This window comes from Capra hircus, chromosome 18 (assembly GCF_001704415.2).
Source record: "Capra hircus breed San Clemente chromosome 18, ASM170441v1, whole genome shotgun sequence".
In the NCBI taxonomy this organism is placed as follows: Eukaryota; Metazoa; Chordata; class Mammalia; order Artiodactyla; family Bovidae; genus Capra; species Capra hircus.
The window spans coordinates 57774904-57786914 of NC_030825.1; the positions used below are offsets into that span (position 1 = coordinate 57774904).

The following is a 12011-nucleotide window of genomic DNA, read 5'->3' on the forward strand; positions in this document are numbered from 1 at the left end:
GTGCCACCTGGGAGGCCCCCTCCCCTGGAGCTGCTGGCTTTCCCCTGTGGCCCTAGGAGGTCATTGTCCTTGTGCCCGTTTCCCAGATGGAGAAGCAGGTTCTGAGGGCTGAAGGCACGGCTGATGGTCATGGAGCCCGGAGGCGGGACAGTTGGGATTGGAACCCAAGCCCCAGCCCTGGGCCAGCTCACCGTGCTGCCTCTCACCCCAGCGCCCTGGAGAAGCCTCAACACTGGGATCCTCCACCGCTACGTGGTGCAAGAGACAAAGCAGACACAGAGCTGCAAGAGGGCCTGGAGAGGAGAGGCGTGAGAAGCACAAAGGGACAGACCCAGAGCCGGAGAGAGGAAGCAGAGACCAAGGGGAGCCTGGTGAGGGGGCAAGACAGAAAGCGTGCTTGTGTTCGACTCTGAGACCCCACGGACAGTAGCCCACCAGGCTCCTCTGTCTACAGAATTCTCCGGGCAAGAATACTGGAGTGGGTTGCCATTCTTCTCTCCAGGGGCTCTTTGTGACTCAGGGATCGAACCCAGGTCTCCTGCATTGCAGGTGGACTCTCTACCATCTGAGGCACCAGGGGAGGGAGAGGGAGAGGCTTCAAGGGGGAACAGAGGAACCTAGACAGGAAGCTGAGGGGGGAAGGTGGAGGCATGGAGGCACAGGCACTCGAGGTGTGGGCCGAGGCCTCACCAGCTTCCCCATCCTCCCAAGCCCCAGTCCTGAGAACTCTCAGGGCATCGCGCCTAAGAGGATTCAAGCAGATGGCAGCTGGGAAATTCAGGGGCCCAGGAGAGGCGGGGCGAGCAGAAAAGGGAGGCAGGGAACATTCCTGTCAGGGCGTACTCATTTTTTTTTTCTGGGGGAAGTTCAGAAGGTGAGAGAAAAGATAGGAAATTGACTGCCGCCGCAGCAAGAGAGATGGAGGTTAGATCTAAAGAAGAACTTCCCGGCTGTGAGGGACTGGATGGGGGCGGCAGGGAAAGGAGCCTGGAGCCAGGAGGGTGGAGAGACATCAAAGCCGGGCAGAGAGGATCACTTCCCTCTCTGGATGTCTGTCCTGTGGGGGGGCCGGGAGCTGTTAAGGTGGGGAGGGGGGAGGGTGCTGGCAGGCTTCAGGGATGGATGAAACAAGTTCACACGTGTGTCTCTCTGAGCCAGTCCGTGTCCTGAATGCTTTTAAAATAAAAGCACCCCCAAAGCCTCAGGAGTTGACAGTCGCCTAACTTTTGAGCTAGAACCACCCTGGTAATAGGGCGGCCCAGACCCTTCACGATTGCTGCTGGGGACAGTTTGGGGTCTCAGATCAGGACTGGCCCAGGCTCCCCCTGGCAGGGGTAGGCTAGGGAGGGGTAACTTGCCGGGTGAGGGAGCCTATATTTTCCTGTCTTCCCCCAACACCCCCCTAGAGATGCACTGGCGGGGTCATTTATTTGATCTTTCCATATATTCATTGAAGGGATATTTACAGAGGGGCTGCCCCGCACTAGCTCCCGAGGTTCCACCCACATCCCAGGCTTGTTCCCTCCTCTGGGCCTTGGCTCCTGTTGTTGCCTCTGCCTGAAGCAGGCCTCCTTGGGTCTGCGCGTCTCCCTCTGTCTCCATTCCGGTCTCCGTTCCAATTCCAATGCCACCTCCGGGAGGGTGTCTCGGCCCTCCGCTCCCCATCCCACCCCTTACACTTCACTTCCTTCCGTTCACAACCCTCATGGCTGGCCCGACCTTATCTGATGGATCACGACTGGTCCTGCTGATTGCCTGTCTGCGCACTAGGAGGTGAGCTCCCCAGGCAGGGGGTTCCTCTGTCCAGCTGCATCCTGGATGCCTGTAACCCTCCGGGCGCCCACAGAGCCTCTCCACACTCGAGGAATGGAGGTGCCAGCGAGCGCCGCCTACCGCCGAGTTCCCTGCAGGCTGTGGGGCCTCAGGGGGCAGAGGAATCTGCCTTTGTTTGGGGGGAGTTAGCGGTCCAGAAGGGAGACCCACAAAGGGCTGAGTGAGAGCGTGAGCTCAGGGTTGAAGGCCCTGGAGCGTCTCCGAGGGGTGCCACCCCTGGCCGGGAGGAGGTGATGGCAAAGCTGAAAGCTGCAGGACCATTGCGAGGCTCGCAGGTGAAGACGGGCGGGCGCAGCGAGTGGGGTGGAGGGACCCCCTGCGTACAAAGCCCTGGGGACCAGAGAGGCGGATGGGAGCCGGGGATCTGCAGAGTCCAGCTCCGTTACAAAGACGTCCTGCCTCCACTGCCCGCTGAGAGGCAGGGCTGTGGACGCTGGGGTTGGGAGGCTGTGACAGGGGAGGGTGGGGTCCGCTCTGGGTTGGGAGGTCCCCCCTGAGTGGACTCTTGGGAGAGACTGGAGGCCAGGGGTGAGCTGGGTCAAAGGTCCAAGGGGAGAGGATGAGGCTGGGGCAAGGGGACCACAGGGATGGAGAGGAGGAGAAGGAAAAGACGCTGCCAGTTTGCAACAGCGGCAGAAGCAGGCTATGAGGCAGGAGGAGAGGCCTGGGCCTTCTGATCCGTCCAGGGGTCAAATTCTTAGAGACAGAGAAGTGGAGAGGGTGGGGAAAGGGGTTGAAGAGGGAGGAGAACGGTGAGGTGGCTAGACACAGCTCCTAACCACAACCTTTACTTGTAGGTGGCAGACCAGCCATGCTGCCGGAGGCACTGGTGGAGGGACCCTGGGCTGGGTGCTCTGTGTCACCGGCTGTGCTACCTGGGGCCAGCTCCTCCCCATCTCTGGGCTCCCATTTCCTCCTCTAACACAGGATGTCAGTGACAGAGCAGCTGCGAGCTGGAGCAAGGTGGCCCAGGCAAGGGTGAACTGGGACTTGAAGTCCAGCTGGTGAGTGGGCAAAGAAGTGAACCCACTCTAGTCCCAGGCTGCTGCCAATTTTCTGCTGGGAACCATACTTTCCACCTCTGTTTCCTCATCTGAGAAACGGGAATTGAAAACAGGTACCCTATGAAAGCTGAGTGCTGAAGAATTGATGTTTTTGAACTGTGGTGTTGGAGAAGACTCTTGACAGTCCCTTGGACTGCAAGGAGATCCAACCAGTCCATCCTAAAGGAAATCGGTCCTGAATATTCGTTGGAAGGACTGACGGTGAAGCTGAAACTCCAATACTTTGGCCACCCGATGGGAAGAGCTGACTCATTTGAAAAGACTGATGCTGGGAAAGATTGAAGGCAGAAGGGGACGACAGAGGATGAGAGGGTTGGATGGCATCACCGACTCAGTGGACATGAGTTTGGGTAGACTCCGGGAGTTGGTGATGGACAGGGAGGCCTGGCATGCTGTGGTTCATGGGGTCACAAAGAGTCGGACACGACTGAGCAACTGAACTGATCTGAACTGAACCCTATGACAGAGGCTTCCCAGGTGGTGCTATTGGTAAAGAACCCGCCTGCCAATGCAGGAGATGTAACAGACAGGGGTTCAGTCCCTCATGGTGGGGGTGGGGAATACCCCTGGAGGAGGGCATGGCAGCTCACTCCAGTATTCTTGCCTGGAGAGTCCCCATGGACAGAGGGGCCTGGTGGGCTACAGTCCATAGGGTCTCACAGAGTCGGACAGGACAGAAGTGACTTAGCATGCAAGCACGCACCATATGAGAAAGGGCTGGGAGGGCAGGGGATGAGGAAAGAGCAGCAGCTGTTTGCCAACCGGTGTGGGAGCAGTTCAGTATTTGAATGGGTCACTGTCCCCCAGCACCTTCTCTCTGCGCTGTTGGGTGTGGTCACCAGCATGTGTCACTTCGAGCACTTGCCACGCGGTGAGTGCAACTGAGGAACTGAGCTGCTGATTTACTTTAAATTTATCTAGAAAAAAAATTTTTTTTTGGCTGCATCTTGTGGCATGAGGGATCTTAGTTCTTCGACCAAGGATCGAACCCATACCCTTGCAGTGGAAGGGCGGAGGCCTAATCACTGGCTCACCAAGGAAGTCCCACTTTAAATTAATCTAAATGTCGATGGCTACACGTGACTGCGGCCGTAGTGGTTCCTGTGTTGGGTGGCGTGGTACGGCCATCCCAGCGTCTCCATCCCAGTGTCTCCCAGCTCAGCCTCAGTCTCACTGGGAACCAGTTCTGAGTCCCCGAGACTTGGGCTCCTGCTCAGACACCTTGCCCGACAGCCTCACAGCACTCTGGAAGGACTCTGAAGATCAAAGCTGGAGAAACAAGCTTAACTGAGAGCAGGGCACCCAAGCCAGGCTGGCTCCACCTGTTATATGAGGCCTACTCTACGCCAGGCTTCTGCTGAGGGGTCCTTGGGCCCACTTCACAGAAGAGCATACTGAGGTGCAGTGAGATTCCCAAGTCCTCAATGTACCTGTGACCACCTGGTCCTGGGTAGGAGCCCAGAGAGGGAAGGAAGCCAAACCTCCAGGCCCCCTATACTCTGCGTGACTCTGGATGTTGGGGTGAGGAGGAGCTAATACCACTGTTGAATTGAATCTACCCGGGAGAGAACTAGGACCTAGCCTGGTATTGATGGCTTTCAAAACAGTGGCCACTGCCAAAGCTTCGCAGGGGTGCATGGGGGTGAGTTTGCAGGCGGGGAGGGCCCTGGTGTGAGCCAGCCTGCCTGTGACCTCCCTCCCCCTTGCTTCCCTTGCTGTCCCCTGGAAGGGTGATGTTGCCCTCTGTTTTCCATCCCAGGGTGTGCAGAACTACTACATTTTTTAAAAAAGGGGGAGAGCGAAGAGGTGGTTCTACTAACAGTGACCAGAAGTTGAAAATTCCTTGAATAGGAGCACATTGCTTAGACATTGGTGCATCCAGATCCACGGGGACTTTGTGAAAGTGTAGGTTCTGATTCGGTGGGTCCAAGACAAGGTGGAGATCCTGCGTCTCCCAGGGACGCTGGTCCTGCAGCAAATAGTCAAGGGCCCCTAATGAGCTATTTCATTAGAACTTAGGAAAATAGCTAATGATGAGGGAAAATAGCTAATCAGCTTCCTTGGATGGTGAGGAATGTGTGGTCCCATATCTGTGATGGTATCTGTGATGGGCTGAGCGCAGTGCCCGACACATAGAAAGGTCTCAATAAAGCTCTTCTGTGACTGTGACCATCCTTCTCCTCCTAGATAGCGAAGCTGTCAGAGTGGGAAGAGCATGGCTGTCAGGGAGGCCTGGGTCTACGCTGACTCGCTCCTTTCTCGCCATGTTCCCCTCCGGCCCCCCAGGTGGGGACTCAGGATGACCTGTCTAGTGCTCGGTACGGTGCTAGTGGTAACAATCATTATTGTTGTTCAGTCGCTCAGTCGTGTCCCACTCTTTGCCACCCCATGGGCTGCAGCACACCAGGCTTCCCTGTCCTTCACTATCTCCGGGAGTTTGCTCAGACTCACGTCCATTGAGTCAGTGATGCCATCCAACCATCTCACCCTCAGTCACCCCCTTCTCCTCCTGCCCTCAGTCTTTCCCAGCTTCAGGGTCTTTCCCAGTATTATTATTAGTAAATAATTAATAACCATTATTGTTTATCCTTACTGGGTCAGAAGAACAAATCTTTTTCTCATTGTGACTCCATCCCTTACCCCCCCATATGTATATCCAGCATTTCTACATGGATCAAAAATGTCCATTTATCACTGGGTGGAGGGGCCCACAGAATCACCTGAGGGGCTTTTGTGCCCTACCCAGGCCCAGTTGGACACCCTCACCTTGGCAAGGGAAGTCGTCTGTGACAACGGGCCCCAGGGGATAGGATATGTCTTATCTCCTCTAGGGTTTGAAGGGCATTAACAAGATTGGGAGGCCAGAACCCGTGAGTTACCAGAACTCTAGTGTCTCCTTTGAAGTCCAACCTTCTGAATTGATTATTATTAACAATCTCATTATCGTTATTATTAACAATCCTAATTGCCACTCAGGGGCCTGATGGGCCAGCACGTTGCCCTCTCTGGGTCTCAGTTTCCCCCTCTGGAAAGCAGTGTCTCAGCTGGGACAGGCAATCCACAGGGTGACCAGTGCCTGGGTTTGCGGTCCCAGCCCTGCCATTGTTGGCTTGGGCACAGGACCTCATCTCTCCCAGCCTCAGTTCCCCCTTTTGTCAAACTAGGGACAATGCTTGTGCCTCCCTCCCAGGACTCCCGAGAGGAGATAACAGGACGAATCCGCATGGAATGACCCGCACAGATCCTGGCCCAGGGTAAGTTCTAATGAATGTCAGCTCTTATCACTATCTCCAGCCCTGTGTTTGAGGGTTCCAGACAAGCGGATGGCAGATCCCCACACTTACTGCCTGGGGTTGGCCCTCTGGGAGAGCTGGAGCTGCTGCTGTTTCTGACCCTTGTCACAGTGTTTGAACAAGAGCTCTGGGGTGTAAGCTCAACACTTTGACAGGAGTGTGGGCTGAGGGGTTCAGGGGGACCCAGCTGGAGACAGGAAGGGGGTGGCCTGGGTCGCTGCATCAGCCCCACCTCCTTCCCTCTCTCCTCCCCATCTGGGTCACACACGGGCTTCTCAAATCCCCCTTCCACACACGCAGACCGGGACCCAGCGTTCTCACTCTCTGCAGCTGTCTTGGGGAACCAGCTGTCCCCTGGGATGGACTCCCGCCTGCAAAGCCCCCACCAGCCCATCTCTCAGGTGTCAGATGCAGCCTGTCCCCTCCACCTGCCATGACAACAGTTGCACGTAGGTTTCCAGGCAACAAGGGGGCATTCTGCCACTCTGTTAACTCTCCCGCCACCCCCCTCTCTGGCAGAGCCAACCCACTCTCAGGGACTGGGAAGGGGAAGGGGGTTCTTCCTAGCAAAGAGGAGGGGGTTTCTAAAGTCAAAGATGAAGAGGCTTCCTACACCCTGCCAGAGAGGAAACACAGTCATTCTGCCTTCACCCCGACAAGGGTGACGGCGGGGCAACTGATGGTGGGGCTGGGCACGGTCACGGCACCAAGGGGACCTCCTGTCACCCTGACTCCAAGATGAGACCACGTGAAGCCCCTCCTCCCCTGGAACCGAGCCCCATGTCCTCTGAGACCTGCCCTGGCACCAGGTGAGCTGTCAAGTGTGTACCTGCCTTCCTTCAACACACAGGGAAGCCCACCCCTGCCTTTGGGCTGCAACCTGACCCACGGGGGACACGGTAGGGTCTGGGGCCCACCCTGGCTGCCAGTAAGCCAAGGACGGGCTGTAACATGGTGGCTTCACGCAGCACTGGCTCTAGACACCTCAAGGGGCTGTGGCCATGGAGAACTGTGTGTACTCTGCAGCCTGGTGGTCTTATGAGTCTTCCCTCCCTCGGTGTGGCAGGGAGGCAGCCCCTGGCTCCAAGGAGTCTCCGAGCTGGGGCAAAACTGCCCCAAAGAATGATGGAGCAAGAGGGACAGGCAGAGGGAGCCCCAATTCTGGAAGAAAACCAGGGGAAGAAGTGTAGACAGTGCGTGTGGGGGGTGGTGGTAAGAGCCACTTGGAGGAAGAGAAGAGAAAATAGCAGAGGCGGAAAACTCAGCTGACTATAGGGTAGGGAAGACAGATGGATGAAGCAGATTAGACAAGAGTAGGGAGGGCTGGCCCTCAGGGCACCTGAGCACAGCCCACTGCTACCCAGAGGTATGAGGTGGGGGAGAAATATTCAAAAGAAGCTGATAAGTTTGCTATTTTTTTTTGAGGTATAATTGAATATTATATTAGCTTTAAGTGTATAGCACAATGGACTTCCCAGGTGGCTCAGTGGTAAAGAATCTATCTGACAAGCAGGAGACACGGGTTCGATCTCTGGGTCAGAAAGATCTCTTTGAGAAGGGAATGACTACCCACCCCCGTATTCTTGCCTGGGAAATCCCAGGGACAGAGGACCCTGGCAGTCTAAAGTCCATGGTGTAGCAAGAGTAGAAGACGATTTATCGACTAAACAACCTCAACACACAGCATAATAATTCATTATTTGCAAAATAAGCACCGCAATGTCTAGTTACAAGTCACCACATATAAACACTGTTTTTCTCCTGATGAGTTTTTTATGTGAAATCGCTAATTAAAAAAAAAAGTTGGCAACACATTAAACACTTTAAAAGTACTGGGGGAATTAAGACTCGTGGTCTTCAGGACACCAGTGTAACTGCTCAGGGTTGTGGGGAGGGCAAGCGCATGGAAGAAAAAGAAGATGGGTGCAGGAAGCCTGGCTGAAGAGAAATGGAAATAGAGGCAAAGGTAGGCAGAGGAGCTAGGACCCGAAGGCACTGGGCTGGGAGGGGGGAGGTGAAGGGTCAGCCGAGGGGAGGGACGGGACATGGAGGCGCAGAGATAGGAGACAGGAGGTCCAGGCGCCACCTTGGGACAGATGAGCAGCCAGGGAGGCCACGGAGGGTGTGAAGGAGGGCGAGGGTGGATAGAGAGCAGCCCCACCGTCTAGGGAGAGGAGACAGGTGAGTCAAGAGGGTAGGGAGGGGAGGCACAGACCCCGGAAGACGCTGAGACCTCCGCGCTTCCGCTTCCGCCAGGAGACCTGCCTCTCTCCACCGGCCTCGGTGCCTGTGTGCGTGTGCGCGCCGGACCCTGGCTCCATTTTCCAGAGAAGCGTCAAAGGCCCTCTAATACTTGATGTCTTAATTCTGCCGAGCTCTCTGACTCGGGGCACCCGGGCACTCTCCTAACTTCAGGGTGGGTTGGAGGGCGATTGCTTGGGTCCCTTCAACGCACACACACACACTCACACACTGACACACTTGGCCCCTCGAGCTGGGCTCTGAGACTAGACCAGAAGCACATGGAGTTGCACCTTCACAGCTCTGAGGCCACCGCCTCCGCGCCTCGACATTTGTGTCTCTGTGAGTGTGAGGTCCCAGGGCTACCAGGTGTGAGGGCCTCTCTCTGGCCGCTTCGTCTCTCCTTCCGGTCTTCCTCCCTGGCTCTGGGTACCAAAGCCGAGTGTTTAACTGGGTCTGTCTGATTCCACATCTGAGTCTCTGGCTGCGAGTGAATGACTCGTGTGTGTGTGTGTGTGTGTGTGTGTGTGCGTGCGCGTGCACACACGCTCATGTGCACCTCTGCTTGCACATGCCTCTGTCTTTCGCACACTCTCCCTCTTGCCCTCCACCGATGGCCGACTCTGCAGCAGGCTGGACCCTGTGCCTCTTAGTCGCCCCTGCACCTTTCTGGTGTTGGGGTGCCCCCGGACTCCCTGTCACCTGTGCCCGGGTCTGTCCCCACGCTCCCAGAGTCTGTGGCTCCCTGTGTCTCTGCCTCGCCTGCTCCCTGTGTGTGAGGATGGTGTGTGTTCCCTTCTCTCCCCGACTCTCCTTTCTTTTGGAAATTAACTTCGTGTCTGTTTGGCTCCGTGGTGATGCGCCCTAGCTGTGTGTGTGTGTATTTGGGAGTCGGGGCCCCCTCTCTCACTCTGGCTGTGCCTCTCTCTGTCGCTTCTATCTCCCTCCCTTCCCTGCCTCGTCTGAATCCCTCCCGCTCTGCTCTGTGTCCCTCTTTCCTGAGTGTGCTTTCGAACGCTCCGGTGCTAGGATCAGAGGAGACCCCAGGGAAGAAGGACGGTGGGGAGGGGAAAAGGAGGTGCAGGTGAGAAGGAGCAAAGAGACAGGAAGAGGGAAGGGGGCCGATCCTGGCCCAGGTCGGGGGTGGGGGGCGGGGAGTTTTTTAAGCGGGGAAAAGATGCTGCCCGCGGCCTGGACCAGGAGGGAGCGACGAAGGCTACTCCCAGCTGCCGCCGGAGCCCGAGTTCCTGTCTGGCGGCTGCGCGGCCGGGAACTCGGGATGTGAGGCGCATAGCAATGGGGCGCTGCGGAGGCTCGACTGCAGCTCCCAGCTGGGGAGGGGGTGGGGAGGGGGCCGAGGGGCGGCCCTGAGGCTCCCTCCCCCTCCCCCTCCCCAGCTGGGCTCTCCCCAGGGGATTTCCTCACCCTGAGAAAGTCTCTTCCAGAAAGCCTGGTCTGAGGCTGCAGGGAGCGGGGCGGGGAGAACGGCCCGGGGCTTCGGAAGAGGTGGGGGTGGGGAGGGAGGGGGAAGATGGGAGTGCCCGAGCGGCCGGTTAGGGGTGGGCGGGCGAGGGGGCATCCTGGGCCTCAGGACCCCGAGGCCTGCAGAGAGAGTGGCTGGACCCCTGGCCTGAGAGAAGGAGGAGCCTGCGGATGTGGGGGCTTGAAAACGTGGGCGGAACCCTGGACAGAGGAACCCTGGACAGAGCCTGGGTCTCGGGCTCCCAGGGACTGAAGGGGAGTCGGGAAAACCTGAGAGTCAGAGGAGAGGTTCCAGAAAGGAGGCCCCTACGACCGGAGGACGGGGACTAGGGGAGCCCTTGAAGTGAGGAGGCGAGGATGGAGGCCCTGAGTGAAGAAAGGTCACAGAAGGGGGTCCCGGACAGAGCAGGATGGAGCGAAAGAGTCTGGGAGTGCTGGAGAGGAGCTCTAGACCCCTGCCCAGGTGAGGGTCCTAAAGAGAGAGGGGAAGTGGTAAGGGTCCTGAGGGGAACAAGGTAGGGACTGGGGGCTAGAGGAAAAAGATGCTAAAGTTGGGGTCTCCTGGAGAGGGGATCAAGGGAGGATATTGGGGAGAGAGTGAGAGACGGGCGTAGGGGGTGCGGGGGGGGGAGAGATGAGTGGATCCTGAAGGGAAGATGAGGAGCAGTTAGAAGGTCCTAGAAGAGCAGGCATGAGGGAGGGAAGGCCTGGGAGGGCAGCAAGTGGGGGAGGGGAGGGCCCCAAGCGGAGAAGGCTAAGGACGGTGGGGGGCAGGTAGTGGTCCCAGAGAGACACGTGCCTGGGGATGCAAGGCCCCACGAAGCAGAATGGGGTCAAGGAAGGAGGTCTTGGGAAGAGGGAGGGACCGGGGTTCGGTGGCCCCGCAGTCAAGGTTGGGGGACCCCAGAGGGAGAAGGGCTGCAGGTTGGGGAGGGGGTGTCTCATTCCCCAGTCACCCCTCCGATTTTTCCCATTCTCACTTCCCAAACTCCCCGGTTCTCCCCGGTTGCCACGGCAACCGCTCCTGCCAGGCGCGGTCACCAAGGAAACCCCGTGCCCGCCTCTCCCCCCCTCCCCATCACTGGAGTGCCCCCCCACCCCAAGCAGCAGCGGTGTGGAAGGTGGGAGGGGCAATGGGGGGAGAACTCGGACTCCCCGACCCAGAGAGGGGGCCCAAACCTACATCCAGCGAGGCCCCCCCCCCCGCAAGCCTCCATCCTAAGCCCCACAGCTGGATACGCAGCGACCGCCAGACGTGCATTTCCACCCCCCATGCCTCGGCGGCGGCGACCCCTCACACAGAACTAAGAACCCCCACCCGACCGCCTCTCCCACCGGCTTCTGCTCTCCAGCAGGCCCCGCCCACTGTCCTCTGCCGCCCCCCCCCATCCCGGAGGAGGCCTGAGACCACGGTCCCCTAATTAGAGAATGCCCCCCCACCCCCCAGCGCCCCCGCGGTTCCTCCTCCCGCCCCCGCCCGGGCCCTTCGGCGGCTACTCACAGCGAGGAAAGGGGCTCCTTCCGGGGGACAGCATGCCCAGCCAGCGGGGGGAGGACCCCCCCAATGAGGCACCGGGATCCGGGGTGCGAGGCCCGCTGCGGGGAGGCGCGGGGGGGCGGGGCTGCGGCCGGGCCCGGGGCTCTCGCGTTCTGTGCCCCCCTCCCCGGCTATGGATGGGGAGGGGGCTTCCGCAGCGGCAGCGGTGGGGTTCGGCGGGGGGTGGGGGGCCGCTCTGCCTCCTCGCCCGCCCGCCCGCCGCCCGCCCGGCGCCCTGGTCCGCCGGCCCGCCTTCCTTCTTGCCTTCGTTTCTTCCCTTCTTTCTTTCCTCGCTTCCTTCCTTCCAGCCTTCCTGCCTGCTTCCCTCCCTCCCTCCTCGGGCCGCGGGCGCCGCTCTCCCCCCACCCCACCCCCCCAGGCCCCGGCCCCGGCCCCGGCCCCCGCCTCGGACGGTGCGGCAGCGACCGGGAGCAGCCGAGAGCGGCAGAGACGGGAGCGGAATACTGATGATGGAGGGGGAGCGGGAGGGAGGGGAGGGAGGGCGCCGGGAGGGGGGAGGCTGCCCGGGAAGGAGCAGAGGGGGGAGAGGAGGGAGGAGAG

At 58.9% G+C, this 12011-nt stretch overlaps 1 protein-coding gene across 1 annotated transcript in view; it reads right to left on the reverse strand.

Annotated features, from left to right (window-relative positions):
- LRRC4B (leucine rich repeat containing 4B) overlaps positions 1-11631 on the reverse strand; it is a 42511-nt gene extending 30880 nt beyond the window's left edge. Inside the window, exon 1 of the mRNA XM_018062851.1 lies at positions 11415-11631. The gene's annotated coding sequence lies outside the window, so the exon portion shown is untranslated. The remainder of the gene's footprint in view (positions 1-11414) is intronic.